This window comes from Tachypleus tridentatus, chromosome 11 (assembly GCF_004210375.1).
Source record: "Tachypleus tridentatus isolate NWPU-2018 chromosome 11, ASM421037v1, whole genome shotgun sequence".
NCBI lineage: Eukaryota > Metazoa > Arthropoda > Merostomata > Xiphosura > Limulidae > Tachypleus > Tachypleus tridentatus.
Window position 1 is genome coordinate 17212901 of NC_134835.1, and position 12767 is coordinate 17225667.

The 12767-nt window shown below is 30.4% G+C and overlaps 1 pseudogene across 1 annotated transcript in view; it reads right to left on the bottom strand.

Annotated features, from left to right (window-relative positions):
- Positions 1-11817, bottom strand: part of LOC143231714 (uncharacterized) — a 29942-nt pseudogene extending 18125 nt beyond the window's left edge. The window contains exons 1-3 of the transcript XR_013017125.1: positions 11508-11817; positions 11001-11144; positions 447-754 (exon numbers count right to left, since the gene is read on the bottom strand). The product of XR_013017125.1 is annotated as an uncharacterized LOC143231714 (transcript). The remainder of the gene's footprint in view (positions 1-446; positions 755-11000; positions 11145-11507) is intronic.
- Positions 11818-12767: the final 950 nt, after the last annotated feature.

Below are 12767 nucleotides of genomic sequence, written 5' to 3' on the forward strand. Positions count from 1 at the left end.
GGACCAACAGTACTGTAGGCACTGACCACATACCTAAACTCAACAGAACATGCAGTCTCTTATAGGTTTCTTTCATAAATGAGTGCATTTTTAAAGGGAACACATTGAGAAGACAAATAGTGGTAGAAGAATCAAGTGTAAAACAACAATAATGTGAAAGTGTAACTCACATTGTATTCTACCTGAGTCACGACAAAAAAGTGTCGTGACATAGCACTGGCATACTTGTATTGATAAAGATAAGAGTACATGGCTCATGATACAGGAAATCGAGAGAGATTAGAGACTTTTTATAACAACGAGAGAAACAAGCCTATTAAGTATGGATAAGTTCTTGATTTTTAGAATCCTTCTCATGTAAAATATCCCTGGAACTGGGTTGCACTGCATGCTCTTCCATTTTTTTAATAATTATCTCAGAATCAAGAGAGATGTTTTTCTCTTACTTGATTGTTTCCATCTCCACCACCACCTGCTGAGGTCTGGTCAGCTAAGTTAGCCATCATCTGTAGAGTTCCTTCATCACTGACATGAATCTCCTGACCATCACTGGTCACTAGTGTTGAGCCACCAGATCCTGATGATGAAACAGGAAGAGTTTGTTCAGTTTCAGTGCCGTCCGGCTGCCTCACACGACCATCCGTATGGTCTGTTGCTCAGTGGTATTCTGTTGGCTTACCACGTTATGTACGTGAGCTGCTTCATCTTGACTCATTAATGCTGCTAATTCTTGACTTCTGTCTGACACAATTACCTGGTCGGGAAAAGATCAAAATTTGGAATGTTAATGTTTTCCTCAACTCATAATGAAACCAGTTCCAAACATATTATTACAGTAGTTTACTTTTACTAAAGAGCTTAGCATAACCTAGTAGTTAGTGCTTTGGACTAGTAATTGAAAACAGAGAAGTTTGTTTAGAAGATTAGAAGTAATAACAGTACCAATATGTGTCTGTAACACTTGTTTAGAAGATAATAAGTAATAACAGTACCAATATGTATCTGTAACACTTGTTTAGAAGATAATAAGTAATAGTACAATATGTATCTGTAACACTTGTTTTACCATTATAAGTGTAACTGTAACACATTGTAACACTTTAGAAGATAATAAGTAATAACAGTACCAATATGTATCTGTAACCCATAATAATAACATACCAATATGTATCTGTAACACTTGTTTAGAAGATAATAAGTAATAACAGTACCAATATGTATCTGTAACACTTGTTTTAGAAGATAATAAGTAAGTAACAATATGTATCTGTAACACTTGTTTAGAAGATAATAAGTAATAACAGTACCAATATGTATCTGTAACACTTGTTTAGAAGATAATAAGTAATAACAGTACCAATATGTATCTGTAACACTTGTTTAGAAGATAATAAGTAATAACAGTACCAATATGTATCTGTAACACTTGTTTAGAAGATAATAAGTAATAACAGTACCAATATGTATCTGTAACACTTGTTTAGAAGATAATAAGTAATAACAGTACCAATATGTATCTGTAACACTTGTTTAGAAGATAATAAGTAATAACAGTACCAATATGTATCTGTAACACTTGTTTAGAAGATAATAAGTAATAACAGTACCAATATGTATCTGTAACACTTGTTTAGATTAATAAGTAATACAGTATCTGTAACACTTGTTTAGAAGATAATAAGTAATAACAGTACCAATATGTATCTGTAACACTTGTTTAGAAGATAATAAGTAATAACAGTACCAATATGTATCTGTAACACTTGTTTAGAAGATAATAAGTAATAAAGTACCAATATGTATCTGTAACACTTGTTTAGAAGATAATAAGTAATAACAGTACCAATATGTGTCTGTAACACTTGTTTAGAAGATAATAAGTAATAACAGTACCAATATGTGTCTGTAACACTTGTTTAGAAGATAATAAGTAATAACAGTACCAATATGTATCTGTAACACTTGTTTAGAAGATAATAAGTAATAACAATTACCAATATGTATCTGTAACACTTGTTTAGAAGATAATAAGTAATAACAGTACCAATATGTATCTGTAACACTTGTTTAGAAGATAATAAGTAATAACAGTACCAATATGTATCTGTAACACTTGTTTAGAAGATAATAAGTAATAACAGTACCAATATGTATCTGTAACACTTGTTTAGAAGATAATAAGTAATAACAGTACCAATATGTGTCTGTAACACTTGTTTAGAAGATAATAAGTAATAACAGTACCAATATGTATCTGTAACACTTGTTTAGAAGATAATAAGTAATAACAGTACCAATATGTATCTGTAACACTTGTTTAGAAGATAATAAGTAATAACAGTACCAATATGTATCTGTAACACTTGTTTAGAAGATAATAAGTAATAACAGTACCAATATGTATCTGTAACACTTGTTTAGAAGATAATAAGTAATAACAGTACCAATATGTATCTGTAACACTTGTTTAGAAGATAATAAGTAATAACAGTACCAATATGTATCTGTAACACTTGTTTAGAAGATAATAAGTAATAACAAGTACCAATATGTATCTGTAACACTTGTTTAGAAGATAATAAGTAATAACAGTACCAATATGTATCTGTAACACTTGTTTAGAAGATAATAAGTAATAACAGTACCAATATGTATCTGTAACACTTGTTTAGAAGATAATAAGTAATAACAGTACCAATATGTGTCTGTAACACTTGTTTAGAAGATAATAAGTAATAACAGTACCAATATGTATCTGTAACACTTGTTTAGAAGATAATAAGTAATAACAGTACCAATATGTGTCTGTAACACTTGTTTAGAAGATAATAAGTAATAACAGTACCAAAGTATCTGTAACACTTGTTTAGAAGATAATAAGTAATAACAGTACCAATATGTATCTGTAACACTTGTTTAGAAGATAATAAGTAATAACAGTACCAATATGTATCTGTAACACTTGTTTAGAAGATAATAAGTAATAACAGTACCAATATGTATCTGTAACACTTGTTTAGAAGATAATAAGTAATAACAGTACCAATATGTATCTGTAACACTTGTTTAGAAGATAATAAGTAATAACAGTACCAATATGTATCTGTAACACTTGTTTAGAAGATAATAAGTAATAACAGTACCAATATGTATCTGTAACACTTGTTTAGAAGATAATAAGTAATAACAGTACCAATATGTGTCTGTAACACTTGTTTAGAAGATAATAAGTAATAACAGTACCAATATGTATCTGTAACACTTGTTTAGAAGATAATAAGTAATAACAGTACCAATATGTATCTGTAACACTTGTTTAGAAGATAATAAGTAATAACAGTACCAATATGTAACACTTGTTTAGAAGATAATAAGTAATAACACCAATATGTCTGTAGTTTAGAAGATAATAAGTAATAACAGTACCAATATGTATCTGTAACACTTGTTTAGAAGATAATAAGTAATAACAGTACCAATATGTATCTGTAACACTTGTTTAGAAGATAATAAGTAATAACAGTACCAATATGTATCTGTAACACTTGTTTAGAAGATAATAAGTAATAACAGTACCAATATGTGTCTGTAACACTTGTTTAGAAGATAATAAGTAATAACAGTACCAATATGTATCTGTAACACTTGTTTAGAAGATAATAAGTAATAACAGTACCAATATGTATCTGTAACACTTGTTTAGAAGATAATAAGTAATAACAGTACCAATATGTATCTGTAACACTTGTTTAGAAGATAATCTGTAAGTAATAACAGTACCAATATGTATCTGTAACACTTGTTTAGAAGATAATAAGTAATAACAGTACCAATATGTATCTGTAACACTTGTTTAGAAGATTATAAGTAATAACAGTACCAATATGTATCTGTAACACTTGTTTAGAAGATAATAAGTAATAACAGTACCAATATGTATCTGTAACACTTGTTTAGAAGATAAGAAGTAATAACAGTACCAATATGTATCTGTAACACTTGTTTAGAAGATAAGAAGTAATAACAGTACCAATATGTATCTGTAACACTTGTTTAGAAGATAATAAGTAATAACAGTACCAATATGTATCTGTAACACTTGTTTAGAAGATAATAAGTAATAACAGTACCAATATGTATCTGTAACACTTGTTTAGAAGATAATAAGTAATAACAGTACCAATATGTATCTGTAACACTTGTTTAGAAGATAATAAGTAATAACAGTACCAATATGTATCTGTAACACTTGTTTAGAAGATAATAAGTAATAACAGTACCAATATGTATCTGTAACACTTGTTTAGAAGATAATAAGTAATAACAGTACCAATATGTATCTGTAACACTTGTTTAGAAGATAATAAGTAATAACAGTACCAATATGTATCTGTAACACTTGTTTAGAAGATAATAAGTAATAACAGTACCAATATGTATCTGTAACACTTGTTTAGAAGATAATAAGTAATAACAGTACCAATATGTGTCTGTAACACTTGTTTAGAAGATAATAAGTAATAACAGTACCAATATGTATCTGTAACACTTGTTTAGAAGATAATAAGTAATAACAGTACCAATATGTGTCTGTAACACTTGTTTAGAAGATAATAAGTAATAACAGTACCAATATGTATCTGTAACACTTGTTTAGAAGATAATAAGTAATAACAGTACCAATATGTATCTGTAACACTTGTTTAGAAGATTAGAAGTAATAACAGTACCAATATGTATCTGTAACACTTGTTTAGAAGATAATAAGTAATAACAGTACCAATATGTATCTGTAACACTTGTTTAGAAGATAATAAGTAATAACAGTACCAATATGTATCTGTAACACTTGTTTAGAAGATAATAAGTAATAACAGTACCAATATGTATCTGTAACACTTGTTTAGAAGATAATAAGTAATAACAGTACCAATATGTATCTGTAACACTTGTTTAGAAGATAATAAGTAATAACAGTACCAATATGTATCTGTAACACTTGTTTAGAAGATAATAAGTAATAACAGTACCAATATGTATCTGTAACACTTGTTTAGAAGATTAGAAGTAATAACAGTACCAATATGTATCTGTAACACTTGTTTAGAAGATAATAAGTAATAACAGTACCAATATGTATCTGTAACACTTGTTTAGAAGATAATAAGTAATAACAGTACCAATATGTATCTGTAACACTTGTTTAGAAGATAATAAGTAATAACAGTACCAATATGTATCTGTAACACTTGTTTAGAAGATAATAAGTAATAACAGTACCAATATGTATCTGTAACACTTGTTTAGAAGATAATAAGTAATAACAGTACCAATATGTATCTGTAACACTTGTTTAGAAGATAATAAGTAATAACAGTACCAATATGTATCTGTAACACTTGTTTAGAAGATAATAAGTAATAACAGTACCAATATGTATCTGTAACACTTGTTTAGAAGATAATAAGTAATAACAGTACCAATATGTATCTGTAACACTTGTTTAGAAGATAATAAGTAATAACAGTACCAATATGTATCTGTAACACTTGTTTAGAAGATAATAAGTAATAACAGTACCAATATGTATCTGTAACACTTGTTTAGAAGATAATAAGTAATAACAGTAAAAAGTGTTAAAATCCATACCAGCCATTATGGGATAAATTTTTATTTCAAGTGGGTTTCTTGTCATCACAAAAGTTTATTATGCTTAAAGGCCAAATAATAAAACACATCAATGTGAAACAGCATGTTTCACTGTTCATATTCTTTTCTCAAGCTTGCCACTCTAACATAACAAAAAGAACATAACCCTACATCCAAGTGTATGTTGTCTCTAGGAGCATATTAATACTAATCAAGATATACTCTTATTACTGTGATCTTTCTGGATGAGTGGTAATCTCCTGAATACATTTAGAGCATTCATTAATGATTGTTTCTGGTATGGTTTTTATTTAGTTGAAATTTTAACTGAAGGAAAAGAGTATGAAGATGTATATATGAAAAAGAAATTGAAATTATACATTTACTTAAATATCTATTAAATTTGAGAACACAAGTATGCATTTGATAAATGTCATGATTATAAACAAATATATATTTGAAATTTATCACTGACTGGCATGTTATATTTTATACCCATATATTTTACCTTATATATTTTTGTTATTTAGACTGAATTTTTTCTGATTGTAGAGCAGTATGAAACACTTTTTTACAGTAAAATATCCATGTAATTAATTACATACTGATACTTTTGGGCATGCATTTCAGAAGATACAAGTTCAACTTTTTTAAAAGTTTTTGTTTAAAAACAAAGAAAATATTATGAAAAATCTGAAAAAGAAAACATACAGTTGAACCATTTAGAAATTACTATGGCTAACAATTCAAAGAAATGCTAAACTTATCTTTAACATCCTGTACTTAGGGAAAAAAATGAGCAGAAAGCAAAGCGACCGACACTGAGTCTGAGATGTAAAACAATTTTACAAATCTGTACTTGTGGTTATTATGTATATTTTTAAAATTAATAGTGTACATTTAATAAAAATAAATTAACAGAAATGCTTCTCCTGAAGTGTTATTATAGAAAGAAACATAAGTTAGACACTAAAGTAAGGACATTTTCACAATCTTTGTTAAGTTGAATGTACATTCATTTATGTTTATAAATGTGAGTGTAATTATATACACGAAATCGTTTAGAAAATCTTCATTCAAAATCCTTTTGGCAATTGTTAAGTGTTACTATAATTGTGGCATTAAGAAACTTGGATCAATATTTACAAATGAACACTTTAGTTCTAGTATTCAATGCAGTGAATACTTATCTATCAGGCATAATAAGTTTAATTATAGAATAAACAGTTAGCCCACAGTTTAGAAGTTTTGTTTTTAATCAACGATGTTGATAAAATTTTCAACAGTTGCAAGACAGAATTGTTAAGCTGGTTCATCTTACAATTAACATTACACATTTTGCTCACAAATCTCAACATGGAGATTCTTATACAAGAGAGAGATGTCCTTCATTGTCTATTAACTGGTTTTTAATTCAATAAGTTCTAAGCGTACAGTCAACAAAACAATTATTACATGCATGTCGAAAAAGAAAGACATCAAAAATGGGTTAAATCACTGTTTGGAAATTGCTGATTACATGTAGAGAATTTTCCCCAATAACAAGACCTATTATAAATTATTACATTCATTTTAACTCCAATAAAGAGTGTCGTAAATTTGAAAAGAGAAATAAAAACTAGGTAAATAAATTGCTTTTCAACAAAATTTACACAAGTATTAGGTTGAGGAATAATTCGTGAGCATTTTTAAATAATTTCATTCAAGCATTACATGCAAGACTATACAATACTTCAATGCATGAACACATTACACCCAAAACATTTATTATGATACTTTATTTCATGTAATACCTAGGTATATAGTATGCATTGTTGTAAACGAAATTGCAAGAAATTAAATGCGAAAAGCAGATGGTGTCGAAAATGCTCGATTTTGTCCACTTGATATTCCATTTAATGAGCTGAAAATGAAAGCAAACATTAAAGACATATGAAAATCAAACACACCATCTGTTAGAGCAAAAAATTATCTACCAAATGACATGAAATATTTTGCGAAAGCGTTTCATTTATGAATATATTTTTTTAACTTGAAAAAATGCTCACGAATTATTCCTCAACCCAATATTATGATTCACCAGAAGGGTCAGGAAATGGACACATACCCAATGAAAAATGACAAATTCAAGCAGGCTGATGTCGGGTGAATGCTCTTGTTGTGGTCAAATGTCAGAAATCATGATACCATTGAGAGATGCACCTCAATTTAAAAGGGATGCATCAGTGTAGAGATAAATCTGGTTTGGAAGTAGTACTAGCATATTCCAGCTACCAGGATAATTCCTTATGGAGAGGAAAGATTCACAATCAAGGACAATGGAACCAAGAAAGAATCCCTTGGACTTCCCAAGGCTCACTGGAAGAGGTGGATGTTTGTATGTCTCAAAAAAAAATGATCCAGGGAAACCAGAGTCCACAAAAGTAAAAGAACAGTTCACATAAGATGAGAATCTCAATTCCTGTTAACCTGATACTCCACAGCTCACAGGCTGAGCTCGACTGAGACAAGAGATGAAGAAAATGCTCAACTGTACTACATTTTTAACAGGTATGAGAAAGAATATGTATACCTTGACAAGGCACCCCAATCAAGTAGTCTCTTGCAAAAGGGAGGAATGAAAAGAGGTTACCACTTGAAAACAGGCCAATATAAGCCAAATGTCTAAAAAATGGAATGACAGCTGCAAGGTGGCCAAAGTTATCTTGAAGAGAAGAGCAAGGAATAGGAAGACATGAACGTGATGGAGAGAGTATAGAAAACATCTAAAATTGTAAGAAGGTGTCTGACACATCGACCATTACAATTCACAGACCATATGAGAAATGATCATAGGTGGAATTGAAGGAAGAAGAAAAGGAGCAAGACCAAAAGAGAGATGAAATAAAATCTATTTGCAGAAATTGAGACCAAATACTAGCAAAGAGAAAGAGACAGATACCCACAGGACCTAATGTAAAAGGATAGTTACAGGGCAATGAACCAGAGAGAAGGTAGTAGTTGGATTAGTAAAAAGAGGAGGCCTGAAACCTGAATATGGAAAAGTGGGGGTAAACTAATCCAGATGAGAAACAGGAACCAAAGAGCAGATAGCTCTCGTGTAGCTATGTGAGAAATTCAAAACAAATCAACCCAAGATCAAGAAAGAAAAAAAACTCTAGGAGAATAACAACAACCGAAGTCATGCAAATGCAGATGAGGTCTACAAGAAGAAATGGACACTACCAAAGATATCCAGATGAAGAATACACACAAGGAGGAGGAAAGTGAGGTCTACAAGGAGAAATGGACACTACCAAAGATATCCAGATGAAGAATACCCTGCACACAAGGAGGAGGAAGGTGTATAGGAAAGAAGAATGCCACTAAACCCCATGAATATCAACAGCATGGGAATCAAGTTGAAAAAGGTGAAGTGGAAGAAACTAAGCTGACAAAGAGAATGGAATGAACCCCTACAAAAACCCCTCTGGGGCATGATAAAGTGGCTCAGATGAAAGGTGGAGGAAAGAAATAGAAGACAAGAGGGATGGAAAGAAAGACATATGAGGTAAACAAAGCAAATCCAAGAAGTGAAGACTGACAAATATTAAAAGAAACTGGCAAAAGTTGAGGAAAGGGATATATCTAAGAAAAGAGATTGGAAGGTTATGATAATTCCTTGAAATATTTAGACACTACAAAGGTGTATCGGGTTACAATTACATTCTAACAGGCCATTTAGAGCTGAGGAGACATAGTTGGCTGAAGGAATGGGAAGTCTAGTAAGCAATCTGTAATCCCAAACATCTTCAACAAAGCTGCAACATCCCCAACAGTCAATAGGGGGAAAAGGAGTTCTTTGTGTGTCTCATGATCATTTTCATCAGACCAAGTAAGTCACCTTTGTTTGAGAGTTTGAAATAATAATTAATGCTTTTGAAACAACACCAATGCAAAACAAAGACCAAAGTTGTATTAGTGAATGCAAATATTATTAACTTGAATTCAGACAAGAAGTTTAAACACTACTGCTAATGTAACGTCAAGGAAAAAACGAAATTATCAAAAATGCAAGTGCATAGAGGGAGTTACTGTGCATGGAAGTTTTTTTTGTTCTGTTATTGGTGGAGGTATACTGTTGTGTAATAACATCATTGTACACTTCATGTTAAACATATGAATTTAAGTGAAAGATTACTCAAGAATAGTGACATGCAAATCTCATAGAAAGATGTGCAAGGAAAACAGTACTTATATCAGGAGGAGAGTTCTCTCAAAGTATTTAAATATAATGTATTAATGATACTTTGAAGCTACGTTTATTCACATACATTGATAATAATGTACTTCAATTACATTTTGAATGTAATTCCATAAATAATCATGACATGCCGTTATAACCTTCCCATAGTGAGGGTTAGTTAGAAAGCTAGTTAAATTATAATGGTTACATGATATTGTTCGTTTCTTTCATGTTATCATTCTGTGTTCTTATGTACCTTCTTCAAATAAAAAAAATATTCAGTGTACTAGTACCATCATTACAAAAATAATTTTAATTTCATTGGCTGGCCGACAGCAAAAGAGCAAAAATTCTTGCTTTTTGAGTTTATTTTTTACTTATTAAATTAAATAAGGTAAACTCAGGTAATATTGTGTAAAATAACAATAATAAAAAATGTATATCCACAAGTAACTTGAGCTATATGGTTGCAAGGTGGTTACAAATTCAGTCAAATCCATATAATGTTAGGGCAGTAAAAAACAACAGATTAAATACAGTTTTACTCAGAAAAATGTTTAACACTCATTAAGAAAGTTTCAGTATTAATAAAAATGAAATTTGAAAACTGTAAGATGAACACAAGTATTTTAATCTTAAGAAAATCCTTATAAAAAGATTGTAATGTTTACTGAAATCTTACCAAAATTTGTGAATATAGATTATGTAATTTCAGAATTATGTATAGTTTCATGATAGTTATGAGGTCCTGTAAAACACACCAGCCCATCTACATAGGGTTAAAGAAACTTGGAAAATGAAAATAAAAAATTTAAATAACACATTAAAAAATTCAAAATATTAATGCATATCTGTACAGAGAGCTAGTTATGAGCATTAACAAAGATTTAGCTGATGTCTGGATGGGTTTTAGTGTCGAGAGATGAGTGGGTGGTATGATCAGTATAAAATACTGTCATTTCACACAAAGGTATTACTAGAAGGCTGGAATCACTTTAGGAACTTGTTCCGTTTTAGTTATTATAACCAGTCCTGTTTGGTTAGTATGTGGTTGTAAATAAATTTATAAGTTTCAACACAAAACCCCAGAGATACAATTAAACTGCTCATTATACTGAAAACTCACTTGCTGAGCACCTTCCAGATGATGACTTGCAGATGATCTTGGTTGCATAGCAACAAAATTTGGTTGTTCAGAAACCTGGGTTGCCATAGCAGCTCCATGGCTTTGTACAACTTGAATCAAATCTTCATTATGTCCATGGTTTACCTTCAGGAAATGTTGTACACAATATAATCTTACTTTATTGACTTAATAAAGGTTAATATGTCAACTGCTTCAATTTTGTTTTGGCACACACCAAAACAAATTGAAAGAACAGACCTCATCTTTGAAAATTAGTATGGCAGTTTTATGTTACATTACCTCCTACTACTTCATGTAAATCACAGTGTCTTGTATGCTCTTAAAAAATTACCATTAGTTATCTATCTGTTTGAAAATAGTGAAGTAATCATAATAACTTTGTTTAAATACAGTCCAACCTTGAGGATACTCATGGAATACCTACTTACACTAAACTATGCCACTATTTATATTAAGTAATGTAGCTGGCTTCTCAGTTTTACATACCTGACTGTTCGGATCATAGTGATAGCCCTGCAGACTGGAACCATCAGCAGAATGGGTAACATAACACGTGAGTGGCCCCATCAGTAGTTGGCTGTACTCCAGACTGCTCGTTTAATGCAGCCACTAAATGTGTCCCTTCAGACATTTGATGAAATACAGCAGTTCCTGCAGATGAGGACGTTCCATTCTGTATCTCTTTGTTAAAAGATGCTAGATAATTCTGGATATCAGTTATCGTTTCTTCTTCAGCTGCTTGAATTTCTCTAGTTTGAGTATCCATCTCCCAGGAAATTTTTCAATTACTAAAAATCTATAACAAAAAAATTGTTTATATAGTATCAATCTGCAAACAGTACACATGGAAAAACTGTAATGGAACGCATTACAATTTTAAGATACATTGATAATTAATTATGCACTTTTATGCACAAACAGAATATTACTTTTCTGAAAGCCATTTGATTGTAATACTTAGCAAAACATGAAGTACAAAAGTGAATATGAATTATAATCCCAACAATTTCTTTTAATTAATAAGCTAGATAGGTAACTCTACAAAAAAATGTACCTCTCTACATCTTCAAGTATATCAACAACTATATTAATAAAAACATTCATCATCTTATGTGAAAAGTTGTGGTTTCTTATAAGTTCATAAGAAAATGTTTGTTTAGCAATTATACATTTAAAATACTTTCATCTAACTACCCAAAATACTGATACTTCTTTCTGTGTGTATGTGAGTTATACTAAAATTCATTTTTGAAAAGTACAAGTCATGAAGCTAAGGAACTGGTAAGTTAGCTAATGGGGCTCCAATAGTTTACTTGTGAGGTTCTCAAGTACAGGATATAACAGTTATGATAACATTTTTGTTGCTGGTACCAAGAAAACATTCTTTTTTTTTGTAGTACATGTAGGAACAAATTATGTTAAAAACTGTAAAGCAGAAGAGCTACGTATTACATACAGAAACTCCTTAGCCCTCTTCAGAGTGCTCCAGTTGTCTAAGTGCAAGAATGAATTACATAACAGGATCCAAGGTTTAAATGAAAAAATATCCTGGGGAAGTTCTAAACATATTTATTTAAAGACAAAACAAACTCTAACCTAAGATTTTTTTGAAATGTAGGCCTTTCTTTGTAAGGACTACAAAGTCCCTAAACATTATGGGTCATGGAATCATAAAAAAGATTTTGAGCACTCTTTATTTGTATAGATGAGATTTAGTGTAAGAAGTTAAATGACAGTTTTAGAGAC